Below are 18,176 nucleotides of genomic sequence, written 5' to 3' on the forward strand. Positions count from 1 at the left end.
TGATACTGCTAAAAGGAAGACAAATTTCTCTCCTCTTTCCTCCATTGTGGCTCCCTCCCTTTGATCATGTCTTCCTCCCGCTTTCTAACACTAAGTAGTATGACATGACACTATCTTCCCTTTCTAATGATCCCACATAAGCTCTTGTCAGATCACACTCATAACTACAGTGGTGGCACTGCATCCTTGCCAGGCAGCACAACGTGAGCTACAAAAAAATGTGATGGAGTCAGCACAGCCTTTTCCAAGGCTGCCGCTCTTCTTCCCCACTCGTTTCAGCCCACCCATCTCTGTTTGGTTGCAGGCATGGTGCTGCCCAAGAGCTTTACAGGCTGCATCAGTCAGGACTAAATTGAAAAGCTTCTACGTCAAGTCTTGATCTACTCAAAAGAGTTCAGGACCATCAGAGTCCCACAGTAATATCAATTGCGCTCTTCTGCCACAGACTGCAAGCTCTCTTGGAACTTCAGCTGGTTACCACCACCCTTCCCAGGCTAACCATAGGTTGCACCATTGGGACAGGGCATTTATGACCACTGCAGTGAATGCACATATGGTGGGTAACAGCCTTATTTGGCCTGGCACCTTGGCTAAGATTCTTAAGGTGTATCTTGCAATGCTGCCAAACACACAAGAAACTGGTTCAAGGCAAATAAGTGGGCAGCTAAGAGCAGGGAAAGATAAAGAATGGGATGCAAGCCTTATCCTTTTGAATAGATCACAGCTGCTCGTTTTCACTGTGTCACAAAATCTGAAGCCATAGGGGCTATTCTGGCAGCCAGGCATACCATACAATATCACATAGAAGTGAAAGCTTTTCACAATAAATACTAAAAAATGTGCTGAAACAGAGCACACTAACAAAAACTTCCATGCACATATATATTGGTAGGATAAAGACCTTTCACTGGCACACTTTTGCATTATTCACAAGTGTCAAAAGCTCTGTAAGTGATGTAGTCATCCTAAACCTATGCCAAGATAATCTTACACTGTACCATCATGTATTTTATGTATCACATACTAAAGAAAAGCTACCATATTTAAAGCTCATTCTTAAAACAAGACACAAAAAGACTGAAACAACTTAAATGGACTTTTTGTTGCTCTTCTTCAAAGAAAACTAATTCTAGACACTTAAATCAAAATAAAAAATGAATGAGACAAATTCAGCTGCTTTTTTTTTTTTTTTTTAATCTTTCAGAAGTTTTGGTTTCCTCTTCAGCTGGGATCTCCACAGCTCTGTTAGCTGTAGGATTGTACATTTTTTCACCCTTTATGTTTAACTCTGGTTACACTTCTGAATTTACTTTTCAACTTCTGATGTGTCCTTCAATAAGCATTCAACACTAACAATATTCTAGACACCTGTTTAAAAAGTGACTTTAAAAAGGCGCAGTCCCAGCCAAGTAAATGCTCCTCTCTTGCTTGTTTTGAGGATGGGAATTAAGAGTAATCTTAGTTCCATGACTTCATTGATAGCTAAACACTACTTAAACTTATGTTTAAATATTATCTCGAAAATGAACACCCTCGGAGATGAAGCCATATGCATGTATAGAATGCTTATTTTGGAATTAACTACAAATTATTATTCATTTCTGCAAGTTGGCAGAGCCAGCAGAGCCATTCAGCTTTCCTGTAAGTACAAATCAAGAGGCTGTTAGCTAAGCACTTAACGTGGCATTAAATTTTGTCACACTTCCGCAGCCTCGTTTACTGCAAAATTCTTCCATCAGGTGCAGCTGTGCATTCCTGTATCATCAACCAATATTTATTTCTGTGCATACAATATAACGCAGTTTGAATCTCACTCTGCAGGTATGCACAGTGCTCCAAGCTCTCACTGACAAAGCACAAACTACAAGCTAACAGGAGGAAAGCAGACCCCTATTCATCTCCATCTCTAAATTAAAAAAAAAGGTAGGACGCTCTAATTTAGAGAACTTACCTTGATACATACATCTTCTAATAAAGGCTCATATCTCCAATGACAGAATCATTACTGGAAATTGCAAAGGTTTATTTAATTTTTCATAGATTAAAAATTTCATCAATGATGCTTTAGCATGCAAAGCTGTATGTTTTCAGCACTCTCCAATCCTGCAGACATTGTTTAAAGTCCTGAGTGTTCATACCACAGGACTCTAGTACATCGCATCTAAAGAATATGTTAACTTTCCCCCAAACTCTCTTTCATTAATCTAAAAGATGTACTTTAATTCCATTATTTTTAAACGCTTATATGAATATCATTTGAGATGGAATGAAATCTATTCAGAGAATTTAAAAAAAGACTGGGTGTGATGGGGAGAAAATACACAAGCAGGCAGAAGAGATATGGAGTGCAAAAGCTGTGCGACTTCTTTGTGGGTATAGTTTTAAATTAAAGGAAGACTGATTTATATTAAACATAAGGACGAAATTGTTTGCTCATTGGGCAGGTGAAGCACTGTCACAGCTGCCCAGAGAAGCTGCAAACATACCATCCCTTGAAGCACTCAAGGCCAGGTTCGATGGGGCTCCGTGCAGCCTCAGCTGATGAAAGGCAGCCCTGCCTACAGCACAGGGTTGTAACTGGAAGCTCTTTAAGGTCTCTCCCAACCCAAGCCATTCCATGATTACTTATATTTCAAAGAAGAAAACTGAGTACTCAGTTCTGATCGTAATGTCTCCATATTTTACAAATAACTCATGTTAGATGAATGAAGACTAGAATATTTTCCTTCAGTCTGCTAGAGGCCACATTTGAAAGAAACTACCTCTCCATTCAAAACAGTGCCTGGAAACAGTCTGGGGTCACAAGTCCAAGCAGATTTACTAGAAAGAGTGCCTTGCACTGAATGAACAGTAGCACTTCCTCAACTTCTCCTTGGAGATCTGCCATTGAAGTACAGATCAGATATACCCAGTTTAGGACAGGAGACTTGCCAAATCCATACTCTAAGTAGGTAAGAAGGAGTTGCCTCTGTTGCAGTTCCTTTCCACAGATAGTGGACATCATTACCAGCCAAGTATAGCTTCCACTTGAGAGGCTCAATGCCCATCATGTGTTTGTTTTCTTCCAGCAGAATACTCAACAGTAAGAAAGCTGCTACATAATGCCTTAATGTTATCGCACTAAAATGCATAGTATTTTAATAGCAACTTCTGTTTTCAGCTTCAATTAATGGAACAAAATATTTTTATTACCAGAGGTACTTTCATTTCTTATGGCACTAACAGTCACCAAAATCATTATATCTCTCTGCACTCCACTGTGTCCTCCCGTGTGCAACAGTAAGGAGGTTTTGTTACTGGTTCCTACTGTTACCCTGGCAACAAATGAAGAACATGGGACTTCTTCAGCCCATGATTGTACATGAAAAAAAAATTCAGCTAGCTCGTTTAGTAACACTGGAAATTTGCTTCAGTTAGTTTCCAATGAAAGTCAATAAACCTTTTGACCCTTCAGTCTATTCACTTGCAGCTGGTGAAATGAATGAAGAGAAACACAAAGAGAAAGAGAGAATGCATTTTGAAGTTCCTAATTTTAGATAGCTTAAAAAAATGCCTGCTTCTCTGATTATCTCCCTCATCTTTATAGGAAAGGAAATGAGAAATTCTCTAGGAAAGCAGTGTTCCTGTTCTAAGACAGGTCATTGCTAATTCTAAGATTAATCCATGGTGAAAATAACATCTCCCTCCTGCGGTGTGATTTCAGCACAATGCCAATTTCAATGTCAATCTTCTAGAAATAGAAAAATAAAAACACTTATTTAAGGTATGTGAGCTCCCAGCACCAATATTTGTTGGGAATAGTGTAATTCCTGCACATGCTGAAAACTTCTGCGGGTCCTGGGATAGAGTTGGCCTAGGAATTGAAATATGATTGCTTTACATGGAAGAATAAGCAAACTATTTTCTGTTTGATTATTTATACAGTACAGTTTTTCAAGTACTCCTCCTCCTGCCCTTCCTAGGACCACACTGCAACTACTAAATCTGACTTTGTCATCCTTGTAAATCCCATCGAGTAAATAAGTCATTTTCTGTAAACTTTGTGGTCGCGGCCTCCTTGTTAGTTTACTGCAAAATTAAAGGCAGCATAGTGCAGAACTATCAATCAGAAACCAGCAAAGGTATAAGGTCTTCTGGCATGTACCAAGAGAGGAGGAAGAAAAAACAACTTCTCATGAAATGGCTATTTGTTAAAAGAATAGAGCAGAATTCCCCGTTTTTCAAGCAACACCATTTAGGAAAACACTTATTAAAGTCTTCCTATTGAGTTGTAGGAGTAAGCACACGAAGACTTGCAATAAACTTAAACTACTCTACTCTTATTAGTCTATGTATTTTGTGGTTTTCACTGTACTCAACGTCTGTAGAGAACGTGAAGAATGACAGCCAGTAGGGCTGGGGTGCTGACTCAGCGTGCTGGAGGAGAAAGAAAGGAAGTTTTACTGCTCCCCAGCGATTTTTCACACCAGTCTTTAGGAAGGAACCTCTCCCTTTCCCTGAAGCACAGAGCTTTTAGTGAGGCATTCAGCAACAGGTCAAAACAATGGTGCAGTGTGTAGGCACCAGTGGAGGGAAAGCACATCAAGCAATACCACGAAGCCAGATGGGGCAGGCAACAAGCCTGGAAACAGAAAAAGAGAACGGTGAGCAAACTGGAGTGAAGGCAGCACACTTCAAAACAGCTGTGAGAACCACAGCTTTCTCCTTAGGAACCTGCTGCAGCTCCCTGAGACCAGCACAAGTCTACCCAGAAGAACTCTAAATTACCAGTTTGTCAAATTAGCAGGGTATTTGTAATATTCAACTAGGCTACTTACTGAATTTGTTTTTTCTTTCGCTCCTGTTTCACCAGGGACATGTTTTTCAGCATCACTACTATTTGCTACAAGAGTTGCTCAGAGATCCTAATGAACTCAGCAGGATTTGTTAGTAATATTCACAAGGGTGAAACCTCTTATAAAACTGAGCATTTTTAGTGAAATCAGGTAGAAAGAGGCAAAGTCTAAACTGCAACACTGAGAATTTCTACACAAAATGAAAGTTTTCAAGAGAAAACGTCAAGTGCAGTGCTGCTCAGCAGGAGCTCATCCCAAAGGAAAACTAGCTTCTCTGATGAAAAGCATCCACACTACTGCAACTGACAGTCCTGAGCTGCAGAACCAAACCAAGCATATTTACATCACAACTGTTACTACAAATATTACTATTACTACATATTTTGACTCATACAAAGTATATACAAGGGAAAAATTCCAACTTCTTATCTTCTGAAATTCAAGCAAATCACCACATCTAATCACTACTCTTTCAAGTAGAAGATCCCATGCTCCCAAGTTGATCTTGTCTTCAGCCTCATCACACTGAGTTTCCGTAGGGATGAATGAAGACAACACCAAGCATGCTACAGAGACAAGTCATTACAAGCAAAAAAAACCCTTGCAACATACAAAATTAATATGCTCAAAATCAAATGCTGCTTCTGACACTTGGTCATGACCTAAATAACAAAGGTATTTACCTATTGTACTGAAATGGTTGTGGTCTAACAAAGAAAGCACAACATAAACAACAGACAAGTGCTCACATTTAGTAATTGTTGCTAATACAAATCAATTGAAACAAAAGTCACACATTTATATATGACAGAGACATAGGCTAGAATGGTGATACTCGTGTCAGATGGATGTTTTCAGATAGGAAGGCACGGTACCTACCCTCCACTAACAGCAAAGACAAGGCCTCTATGCTGAGAGCTGTTAGAATTTGTATTCTCAACTAACGTCAACAGAATTTGGCACAACTCCCTGAGTAACAGACATACGCACACAAACAAACCACTGATAAACTAATGAGAAATAGTTCCTAATCCAATAAGCAATCTAGCAAAAAGCATTGGCCTTGCTTCAGTGTTATTTCATCTGTTCCTATTTTCACGTGCATCACATCCAGGGAAAAAAAGTTGGTTATGCAGCCAACAGCATGAAAACATGAAAGTAGTGATTCTCTAAAAGACTCACAAGCACCTTTTAGAAGAAAGATTAGAGACCTGTTGCACAAGACACAATGCTGCTAGCTGCACCATATTAGAGCTCCTTGCACAGGACTTCCAGTTCCTGCTTTGCCAGGTATCTCTACCCAAATTTCTTTTTCCTCCCTCAGTAAGGCAATTCACAGCAGCAGAAGTAATTTTATAGGCACTGGATTTCATTGAGTATAAATAGGAGTTGGAAGAAACTGAGGAATCTTTCAGAAACCGGCCACTGTATTTACATCCAATTTATTTTGCTTTGCATAGGAAAAGTACAAAGTTATGCAAGTCTCCTTCTGGAGAAGTGTGTATTCACATCTCACCAATTGCTTAAAAATTATCATAATAAATTGATAAAATTTCCACCAGGAGAAAAAAAGAAACAAAACAAAAGCATGCTGTTCTCAAGCAGCTACATGCCTTTAAGTTGAAACAGCTACCACCCAGAGATAGCCTGAGGTCTTTAGCCTTTCCTCCTCTGGGAACAAGGAAGGCAGCCAACACAAATGTAACCTTCAAAATCAGCACTGCTGCACCCTTGTGCTGCCCTGCTCCATGAAAAGGGTTTGTGTGCCCTGAAGGCCTTCACATCCCGTGCTGTGTGCTGCCTCAGCCTGTAGAGACCTGTCTGCATGTGTCTGCATCCCCCTAGAAGAAATGCCACCCTCCTTCAAGCCCTGCCAACGGCCCAGAGCTCTAGATAGTTTCAACAGGCCTTGATGTTCCTCCGCCCTCCCCTGCAGCCTCTGCATAATGACAGCTCTCTGAATTCAACTTATTCCTTTACCAAATCAGCTATGTACCTCCATAAAAGCCTCTGGCCTGATTCTAGCTGAGCTGGAGTACACTGCAGGAAAACACCTACAGACAGATCTTACAGCCAAGACCTGCTTCACTCTCCAAGCAGCAAACAGCACAGCTTAAAAGGGAATGTCTTACCAAAAAAAAAAATAAATCTGAACTCACTCTTAGATCACACGATGTTCTCAACAAAAGGGCTTTTTGTTGTTTTGTTTGTTACTGATAGATGTGAGGAAACAGCGTTGTCTGGAATGCTGCCGAAGTCACATAGTGCCTCACTTCTGCTCTGCCAGACCGCCATGCTCCAGGCTGAGAGAAGAGCTAGACACAACTCCTGCTCCTTAACAGAACTGCAAGAAAGTCAGAATCTACATACTTCCTTTTTCCTCAGTAAAAAACACAGTTTAGTTAATTCATACTTGCTAGCTTCCTCAACAGCTGCTAATGGTCCTTGGTTTTGATGGACAAGTGCAGATCTTAGGCCACACACCTCCCCTTCTTGGTTCAGAGCTTCAAATTTACACAGTCCTTCCTAAGCTCAGTGACATTAAATCTCAATACCTTTGTGGGAACGAACATGTTGTTACCCCTGTTTGCTGATGTAGAGACAAGTGTTCAGAAAGAGAGTGAACTTACTAAAGGTATCACCAATCATTACCACCACTCCTAAACCCTGGATCCATAAGGTGGATACTAAAGCCCCACACTCAAATGAACATCTCAGAGCACCTCAGAGAGAACTAATATTTATCTAGCAAGCTATGTATTTATAATTCTTTCTATATTTAGCTTTTATCTATTTTCTGTATCTTTCGGTATCTAGTTTATTTCCTAACAACCAGATGGGAATATGAACTAAACTAATGCAATGCTTTTTACAAAGGCCTATTTAGGGCTCGTGGCCTATTTCAATCAGATAATTCACAGTACCAGCATTTTCATTTGATGTTTTGACAAGCCCATCAGAAAGGCAGTATTACAGACGTTCAAGTTTGGAGGGGTGTGTGGAGAGGAATGTAAGGCACAACTCAATGTCATTAGTTTTATTAATTCTGTAGATTCCTCCCAGTTAATTCCTTCAGGCCTTCAAGACAGTGGGTCACAGCAAACTCATGTCTTGGAAGCAAACTGGAACAACTCAATGGGCTGCTGTAATTACACAGCTTTTCTGAACCATTTTAAAACACTCTCCCTAACCCCATCGTATCTCACACTGTGACACAGTGCCAACATTTTAGAGGTGAGGACAATGGTTGTTCAGGCTGCTCTCTTTGGTACTGCAAGGAAGCAGCACAAAGCAGCTTTAGGAGGTGCTAGAATTCCCCTCAGCACTTTACTGTTAATTCCCCAACAAACCACATTTATTTGCCTGCCCTGCAGCACTGGAGCCTTTCCATTTACCTTTTAAGCAGACAACAGGGGACTACAGGAGTATTGGCTCTCCCTGGTCCAAAAATTGCCCTCTATTTAATCAGCCTTTACAGGCAGATGACTACCAGCACCAGGGAACATTGCATGGCATATGTCCTTAGTGCTCAATGTATTCTATTACTGTCGCAGAAATGAAGTAATTCTTGTCTAGGATTACACGGAACACTTTTTCTACAATGTTCATTAAAGAATTTTCTTTTTCTTGTGATAGTTGCTGACTTTCGCTGAATGCATTTTGGACACAGGCTGGCTACTTATACTGACCTGTTTCATGGCTATCCTTAAGTAATTAAGCAGTTTTACTTCACTGTATGTAGCAGTCAGTCAATTTTGAAGAGAAGAGGAAGAGAGAATTTGGATATATGTCTCCATCTGCGATTGTCTAGGGTAATTTAACAGGTCTGTAGAATATTAGGGTAGTAACCACTAATGCATAGAAGTTTGACTAACCAATACACCAATAATCTTTTACAAAATGAGGTGGTTATTAAGAAAGGAAGGAAAAAACTTGCCAGTCACTTAGTGCAAGTAAGGCCCGCATAGATCCCTGGTTACTTCGAAACGTTAAACAAAATTCAGTTATCATCCTTTATAGATGCAGTGGCTTCAAAAGGGAGCAGAAATCATCTAGAAGACAAAACACCCATATGCTGAAACCAACATCCCCTCCTAAGCCACCACAAGTTTTGCTTCTCTGCAACTTCAGGCTCAGAAATATATGAAAGAGTAACTGTATGTTCTACATGCTGTAGGTACATATTAACAATTCATTATGGAGATCTTTGTCTACTGAATTTCATTTTATTTCATTTCTTTTTCAGCCTAATCTGCAGTTTCGCCAGTAATCAATTTCTACCCAAAATATCAGTAATATTTCAAACTAATCAATAGCTTCAGACAGTTTGAAAATGCAACAGACTTGAAAAATAAGCCAGCTAAGCACACAGCAGTCTGAATACTGGGCTGAGGCTGTTTTAATAGTCAACATCTTTTAGTCCAACTGAACTGAAAGTTTTACCATCCAGCTGTTGATATCCAACATATTTTGCAATACTTTGATACAAGGGAAAATTGCTTGGGTGCATTTCTTCTATCTCCTAAGCCTGCAAATTTAAATGTAATGGCTTTAAGCTTTAAATTCCTACCACTTACAACGCTTAACACATTTTTATAAACTAAGGTATTTTTAAGGAATTTGTCCTAAAAAGAGATGCAACTTATTAAAAATGTAGAATGGTACACTGTACTAAGGAGTTTTACTGGCACTTTTTGAAATCTCTTACAGTGATCTGTGAAGCCTTGCTACTCAGTGGCTTCGTTATCCTAAGTGCTTATTCCACAAAAGCGTATTGGGAAAGACAAATAAATAATATAGAAAGAGTCTAAAACTTATAGGTAAACAGTCCATAATAAAGTAGAACAAAATACATGAGTGCGCATTATTGTTTTCCAAACATGTCTGGTCTGATATTATCCAGAGGAACGAAGAGGAGACAGGACATAAATCAGCCATGTCTCTTCTCATCAATATTTGGGGGAAAGAGAAAGAGGGGAAAATATCTTATGGCTCAAAGTAGTGTCAATAAATTCTGGAATATCTTGTTCTTTGCGTCTTATTTTTGCTAGTAATTTCTCTAGAAAATACAGCTAGTATTTCCTTGATAAAATAAGAGCTTTTTCTAATTTAAGAACGACAAATTTCTATTTACATAACTTACTTAAAATGGAAATGCAAATCATTAGATGAAACCTCTTTGAAAATTAGGACTCAGAACAGAAAATGAACTCAGAAAAATGCAAGAAGCCATTTCTGCGCTGAGATCACAGCATGACGCATCCCCCTTTGGCTTTTGTTAATAGCAGAAAAAATAACATTTGAGATTATCCACATAAAATCACACACCTTAGAAGCTAGACTCAAGGTAATTTCTCACTACTTAGGATAACAACCCACTCTTCCAGGTCACTGCTTAAATATATGCAGAAGACAGCACTATCGAAGCATGTTATTTGTTTTGCAGGGAAGATCAGTCCTGCAGGTTATTTTGGCAAACCTTACTCCAACATTAAGATAAATCACAATTGGACTGATAGCAGTGAAATTCACACAAAACCAAGTCAATCCAAGCCCGAGGTGTTCTCTAAGAGAGAGAAAAAAAAGAGAATTTCATTTGGAAGTTTGTGATAACTGAGGACATCCACACTGACTCTACCAGAAATGAGGTTGGGTCTAACAGCATTATTTTTTTCTTTTACTGGTATCTTAGTTTTAAGCAAATTTTTGAAAATGTCAAGAACAAAAAAAGAAGAGATTTATTCAACTATTTGGAAACACCATCATAAATGCTACTGGAACTACAGCTGGGCGTTGCTGTCAAATGATGAAAAATAGACTGTGCCCTCTTCAGTAACAGTAAACAATGTTAGGACAAGATTTCTGATATTTCCCCATTACAAAGCACCTACTCTTGGAGAATTACACTTAAGAGTACTGAATTATTTTTTCATATCATTCAAATTAACCCAAGTGAACACAGTTGGATCACATCTTTTGAGATTCATGCTGTGCATTTTACAAACTCACAAATGACAGCAATTGATGCACTCTGGACAATCAGTTGCAATTCTGATGAAGCTCTACATTAATTGCTCACTGCAACTAGCAACTCTTTATATCTCACATGCTTGCTATTAAAATTCACAAGATCATGCATTTTCCTTGGATTCTTTACAACAGCTTAGTCTGAAGTATTTCTCAAGAAACTGCAGCTGAGCCTCCAGTGTGAAGTCCAATATTAAACTGCAAATATCGTAATGTTAGGAACTAACTTCTTTAATTCAATTTTGAGAAAAACTGAAGAGAAACAAATTATGCCCTAGTTTGGATAGCTGATGTTTAGCAACAGGCTTTCTGCAGTCCCTCTGCTTAACCAGCTGTTCTTCCAAAAGGATAAGATAGATATGGGCAAACACGTGAGAAAGGAAGCCTAGGATAAAGAAGTGTTTTGGGGCAGGATATTTTCAGGACACTGCTTTCCTTCCACAGCAAACACTGTGGAAAACCAGGAGAAAAACAACAACAGGCTGTTCAGATAAGACAAAAGCGTATCTTCAGATCTGGAGATTGAGACAGGAGCATAGAAGCTGCTGGATGCCATGAGTTGAGATTGTGATGCCACTCACTGATGAGAGAGTAGCCCAGAAGAGACCTTCTCAGGGAAGGATAGGATAAATTTGTAGAGTTTTTAAGACAAAGATAAAAATAATTCACAACAAGATGCTTGGACTTCAAGGTGCAGCAGGAGAGCAGTGTGTGTGACAGGTGAAAGATAATTGCTCGAGTATGTTCAAAACTTGGTAAAAACTCTTCCATATTTTGGGCTACACTGATTTGCAAAATGGCTTACATGGTATGGAGACACACAGCTTCTGCTGTCATATGATAGTTATGGCACATGCCTCTAGCTGTGCTGTCTGAGTCCGGGAACCATCAAAACATGCAGCAACTAGAAAAGTGTTTTCAGTAGTAGTGTTGTTAGTTCAACAAATTTATTCTGCCGTTGGCTTTCCCTTGAGTTTATTAAGGATAACCATGGTCTGTTTTACAATAAATTGTTTGTCAAAAGTATCTACAAAAAAGTAATAACCCATGACTGCTGTACCACGCCTTAAATATGAATATATGAAAGGAGTTTCATGCTATGCACTTCTTATACTACAGCCACTTCTTAATCTTCTCCTCCAGAGTATTAGATATCCACTTCAATGTAGAAGCTGCCTGACAAGTTCCTATCTTAAATTTTATTGATGTTCTTTTTCATTCCTGACTAAGATTTAATGCTGATCTGATTTTATTGGCCCTAAAGACTTGACACCAATATGAAACACACCTTCATCCTTTTGTCCCTAAATACATTTGCAGAGAAAAAAAAAAAAAGTTCAGACTTCTTCTTTCTTTTACCATTAACTCTGCATACACCTTTGTTCTCTCTCAAAAGGTAGTAAGAGAGAGAAGTCCAGGCACACATTTCCTAATGCTAGCTCTGTCACTAAGTAGCTGTGACAGCTTAGTGATACAATGAATTCTTTGTACTCTATTTTCCAAAGTAGACATAATGCCTACCCTATAAAAGTCCTTTGCTGATGCTTTGAACTTACTATATGCCGGGTGATAAAAACACTGAGTGTTTGAAGACATTTCCAGTGTTTCAGCTGGGCAATATCTAGATAGAATGTAGTAGATATAGTTGACTGCTAAAAGTTCTGTGCATGGGGTTGTAAGTCTTGCAAACTCCCAAAATCTCTCCCCAAAAGAGATCCATAGGCTTTCTTCCTTTCTTTTTTTTTTCTTTTTTTTTTTTTTTTAAATTTTATTTTTATTTTTAAATCCTTCCCTTTTGAGTGAGTCAAGACTGTAAGTATTGCTGGTTTGTGCTGCACATTAGGGGAGGGTAAATCTGAAGAATTACTCTTGGCTCAACTTTTGGTATGTTGTACAATATACTGTAAAGCATTAGTACTGCATTAGAAACAGAAGAAACAAACAAATACCAGCTTATTATCTAAACCAGCTGAGACTCTGACTTAGTGAACAACTTTTGCTCTCTCTTGAGTTTACTGATGGTATTTAAAAGAACTATATTACAGATCCAGAACAGTGAAGATAACAAAATAAGAGTAATGTGGCATAGCTTCAGATCAGGCTTGTGCTAATTTATTTTCTGAACTGGGTAGTTCAGATATTTCTTGTGCTATTAAAAGGCAAATAACAGCTATTCTTCAGCATGTTGCAAGACCAACAGATAGACTTCAAACTACTCTTAAAATATGAAGATCAGTAAGGAGCCAGAGATGTATGGTGTAAGTAGCATGGAAAAATATTCAGTGGCTCTTTGCAAGAGACTCACGTGTGCACAAAAAGAGAAGCGAGTGCTGAAGTAAGAAACTGTCTCAGACCTCAAGGCTGGCTTTTAACAGGATGAAACAAACACTAGAGATTACATAGATTTTAGCCCAAGCTATATCTTGACAGCTTTCTTAGAAATACGCAACATGGGAATGGCTGCTGAGGAAACTGCAGCCTGAGACAACTTCACCAAGAGCTGATCCTGCGCTGGAATTTTAAGTGGAAAGGGAAAGAGCCATGGATAGCTATGGAGAAGGTGCGACTTAGGAATTACTATCACAGAACTTCTGAGAAGAATATAAAACACAGTGGATACCAACAGCAACCACAAGTTGAAGCATGGGAATCAGCACTTATAAAAATGATGGGTCAGACTGAAAACTGGGCTGATCTGGAGGCAAAGAAAGAGTCTGAAGTTTCATTATGCTCCAAGGAGCAAGGCAGTGAACAGGAGAGCTGTTCACACATGCATGAAGCCAACTATCAGCCATACAAAGCGTTTAATATGCCTGCGAGCCCACCAGCAGGAAGATCCACCATTTGTTTTGTAATCATTTCCATTCTGACTACAGACAGCAGGAGCCAACCTGCAGAACACAGACCAATTCACAACCCACAGATGTATAAAATTCTGCATTTAAGAAGAAGCTGGGTACGAGCTTTGCAGTTCAAGCCCTTATACTCAACAACAAACAGCTCAGGAGGTTACAGAAACCTAAATTCCACACTCATTACTCTATGACAAACATCTGTGCAATGTATTTCTAATTTTCTGACCACATCATTGGATTAAGGTGACTAAAAGATAATCTACATGCAGATAGCTACAAATTGCATTGTGCAGATGTGCAACATTAGGTTCTGTAGACCAGAACATCAGAAAGATCCATTTGAGACAAACTAGCAAAGTCAAACAACATCCACTCTTTTTCCTTAGAATTCACAGTACTCTGAGAGCATCAAGAAAGTGTCATAAATGTAGGACTGTACTGTTACTTGCTTTCTGTTTTGTGTCATAAGCATTCAGATTCTCTCCAATCTTGGAGATTAAAGTTTCCTCTTAGGAGAGAGTAACTCTGAAATAAGTGCAGAAGTTGCAGAACTAACCTCAAGCCACAAAAAGGGTGAGATTTATAATAAATTTTTGAGACCCTGCAACACAAAACAGGAAAAAAAATAACTAATGATAAAGGGCTTGTTTGCAGTAGGAATTTATAAGGAAGTCAAGCCACGACATACTTCAGTTTTGAAGCCTGTGACCATGATTTTACACATGTGCATACAAATGCTGTATGTGTGGACTTAGCACCTCTTGTCCCAGATCTGAATCTTGCTGTCTAGGCTTGCTAACTCAGATCACTGCTTCCTCACCTGCTCTGTTGCAGGCCAAGACAGAACTAAAAAAATTTCTCTTGCAGTATGTCAGTCCCGGATGGAGAAGTGCATTGGAATTCATCTCATGCTAGCCCTTTAACAATATTTTTCCAGATGTTCTTCAAACACTGCACACATTTAAATACTGAATCTCAACAGTAGTAGTAGACAGAAATTATTCTATTCATCTTGCAGACCAGAAAACTAAAGCAGGAGTTTGGAATACCTTGTCAACATAAAAGAGTATCAATATTTGGCAGCTCAGCAATATATACACAGCAATAAAAAGGCAGCAAATCTGAAGAACTAAGAAGTGGTTAAAAAGAACAACAACAGAAGAGAGACATTGTCTGATACTGCTGGGGAATTTGCTGGGAGCTGAAATACCTATGAATATGTTCTCTCCTGAATGTTAAAACTCCTTGCCTTCCCCAGAATTCTTCCTGAGATAAAAGAAACTTATCTGACTTAGCTGTGTCCCGTATTAAAAGGGGAAGAGAGAAGAACATCACCCCCCAAATTATAGCAGATTAAAGACCAAAGTGTTAAAGATTAAGGAGGAATTGGAGACATAACTATGCTTTCCAAAATCACCTGAAGCTTTTTTTTTTTCTTCCCAGTGTCACATGAAGCTAAACCTCTTAACTCTGTTAAGGCTTTCTACTAAGCCTTCTAATTTTCTTTGAACATGGAACTCAAATTCAGGAGATGCAAAGCAGTAGAGATTTAAACAAGGATTTCCCAAAATGTGTAAAGCACAAAGCCCGGGATTTCTTTCTTTTCTATGAAGAAAACAGGAAATTAGACAACAAACTGTTAGAAAGTGGAGATCACGATGAAGGAAAGCATCTCATCTGAGAGATAAAAATAAAACTTCAATATTCCAAAAAAGGTCTTTCAGAGCAAACTGTTCATAGTCAAAGTGGCCTAAATTCACGTGGCTGTCTAACAGCATAGATTTTGGCATTTTGCTCTGGCTATGCAGGAAAGGAAGTATTTCTGGGGTGTAATGCATTTGTTTACCTAAAGAGACCCAGGGAACAGGAAGAAGTCACAACTCCATTCATTGGAGGTGGCTGAAAAATATAAGTCCTAGAAAGAGTTAACAGTACAGCACTCCTGTATATTTCTGGAAAATAAACTATTAGAAGAAAGAGAGACAAAGCCAAAGAACAATTTGAAAAAGCATTCCCACTCAGAGCAGCACTTAAGCATGCATTCAATTTTAAGTATAAACTTAAAATGTTAATTAAAATACATTTAAGTGCTTTCCTGTGTTGAGGTCAAATAATTCAATCAGATGTTAATGAAAAAATGGCAGCATTTATAGCATTCTACTTATTATTGCAATGCAAAAGAGATTATTGTTTAGGAGGCCATATGAGGCAGAGATCAAATGTTCTTGTAAGTGTGCATTGCAGCTACCAAACTGCACAGAATCATAAAAAGGAGTACTTCAAGGGGAGAAAAAAACCACTATAGTTTAACTGAAGCATGAACAGATTGAGATCATAGAAAGAATGTGTTTTAAGTTCAAGCTTCAAGAAAACAAATATTTTAAATATGCACATTTTCAAAAATAAATATGTCCTAGTATTAAGAGCTCAAAGGAAAAAACGTAAAAAAAAAAATAGCTAAAGAAAAAAAATAGCTAAAGGATGCAGCAACAGAAAAGGATTTAGGCAAACAGTGACTAGGTTTCAGGTAGACCACAGTAATTTTATACCAAAATAATAGCCGAGAATGTGGCATACTGCTAAATCTTCATAAATACAAACCCAATCATTAGAAGACAACAACTATTTTTCTGTATTTCTATAGATAATGCTGTATTTCTTTTCCATACCGTATGTACAAGAAATGCACACAAAGCGTAAAAAATTCAGACAGATAATAAGAATAACCAAGGTAATTAAACCCATTAGAATTATTATTCTTAGTTACTTCATCAAAAGTCAGAATGGAATGTTTTAGAGATATCTGACATATCCAAAGAAAATTACAAACGCATAATCATCTGATACTTGTGATCACCCTTTGAAAACTTTAGAAGCCAGTTTAGTGATGCTTAATTCGGAAAAGAAATGAAGTCAAAAGCAGCTCAAAAGTAAATTTAAAAGCCTGTAATTGTAACAAAAAGGCCTGTGTAGGTAGATTGCCCCGTAAGTAATGCCTCCTATTTATTTCCATGGAAACTACAACAGACACAAAGAACACAATGACACTGTTTGGTAGAGCAAATTCTCAAACACTATTTTTCAACACAGTCGCCACCATTGGCTGTGTGTTTTTGCCAGCAATGAACAAGAGCCTGCATACTGCACTTGTAAGAACCTGCACAAGTGGTGGTCACTCACATACACTGTCACCCCTGCTGAAATGCATCACTCACTGCTTCATTGTGCTCACATCCACTCCATAATTGGCCTCTACAAATGTTCAGCAAGCATCCACGAATGTCAATGGGTGCCATTTTTTCCTGCATGGAGGATTTCAGTGGCACACCTCTGCTTCATACGCACTTCCGCGCCATTTTGTCAGACTGGGCCTCTGCTGCCACCTGTCACACAGCAACAAAATGTAACAGAATAGTGGTGGGAAGGTTCAGCCTCTGCCACCATACCACCAATGTCCACCTCTGACATCATGGGCCAATATAATACAGTAGAAGGCATTACTTTCAGAGCAGCCATCGTATAATACAAACATTAATCTCAGAGGACAGCCTCAATAATAAATCGAGTGAGATGTTTAAATGTGATTTTCAAGAGACAAGCAGACTTTAAAATATGAACATTCAAACTAATACAGCTGATGGAGAGGAAAATAAATTATAGCAATTGACATGTAAGAGTAAAATCTAGAGAACTGTGGTAAAACTGGAAAAGCAAATAAACAAAGACATAAAAACAAATAAATTCCTGAAGCAAAGCTAAGGCAAGCAAACAAAGAATCTGCTGGGAAGAAAAAGAGAAATGGGACAAGGAGCACTTACAGAAATAATATCAAATAAATGTTAAATATGTCCTCAGTGAAACAAAACAAAACTTACACAAATACTTATCCTGATCCCACAGCTATTTTCAAATAATAGAGATGAGGTACTGCCAGGAATTGGATCTAAAAGATACTGAAGTGGCAAGTTAAAGACAAATCCATCAGTAGAATTGGACAGAACACACTTGTGAGTCCTGGCAAAGCTCACTTTCGGAATGGAGGAACTCGGACTAAAAATCTACTGTAATGAAGTTGTATCACAACAACTCGCACATAAACATGCCTTTGTTCCTTTTCCCACGTTATACAGACACCATATTTTTTTGCCCATTTGCAAGTTTACCCTCTGTAGCATTACTGTTTTTCATGGTACAAAATCAAATTCCCTCATATGTGTTGTCACAATAGTCTCAGCTACAATTCCTCTCCTCTCGTTCTTCTCTAGATCTTCCCAAGATCACCATCTGATGCACCAAATGCACTCCACAGTGTAACACTGAATGCTGGTGAGTCACCACAACATCCCAACACAACCCTCCTGAAATGCCACAGAGAAAATGAAGCACTCTGCCCCTTCTTCAGACCCAGGTATCAGACCCCAGGAATCTGGGCACTGTTTTCCTTATCCTTCGATTTGTA

General features: G+C 38.6%; 1 protein-coding gene across 1 annotated transcript in view; it reads right to left on the bottom strand.

Moving 5' to 3' along the window:
- Positions 1 to 18,176, bottom strand: part of RAD51B (RAD51 paralog B) — a gene marked incomplete at both ends in the record, with an annotated part of 343,098 nt that overhangs the window by 193,877 nt on the left and 131,045 nt on the right. The window lies entirely within an intron of this gene.

Source organism: Tetrao urogallus, assembly GCF_951394365.1.
Source record: "Tetrao urogallus genome assembly, chromosome: 6".
Classification (NCBI taxonomy): Eukaryota; Metazoa; Chordata; class Aves; order Galliformes; family Phasianidae; genus Tetrao; species Tetrao urogallus.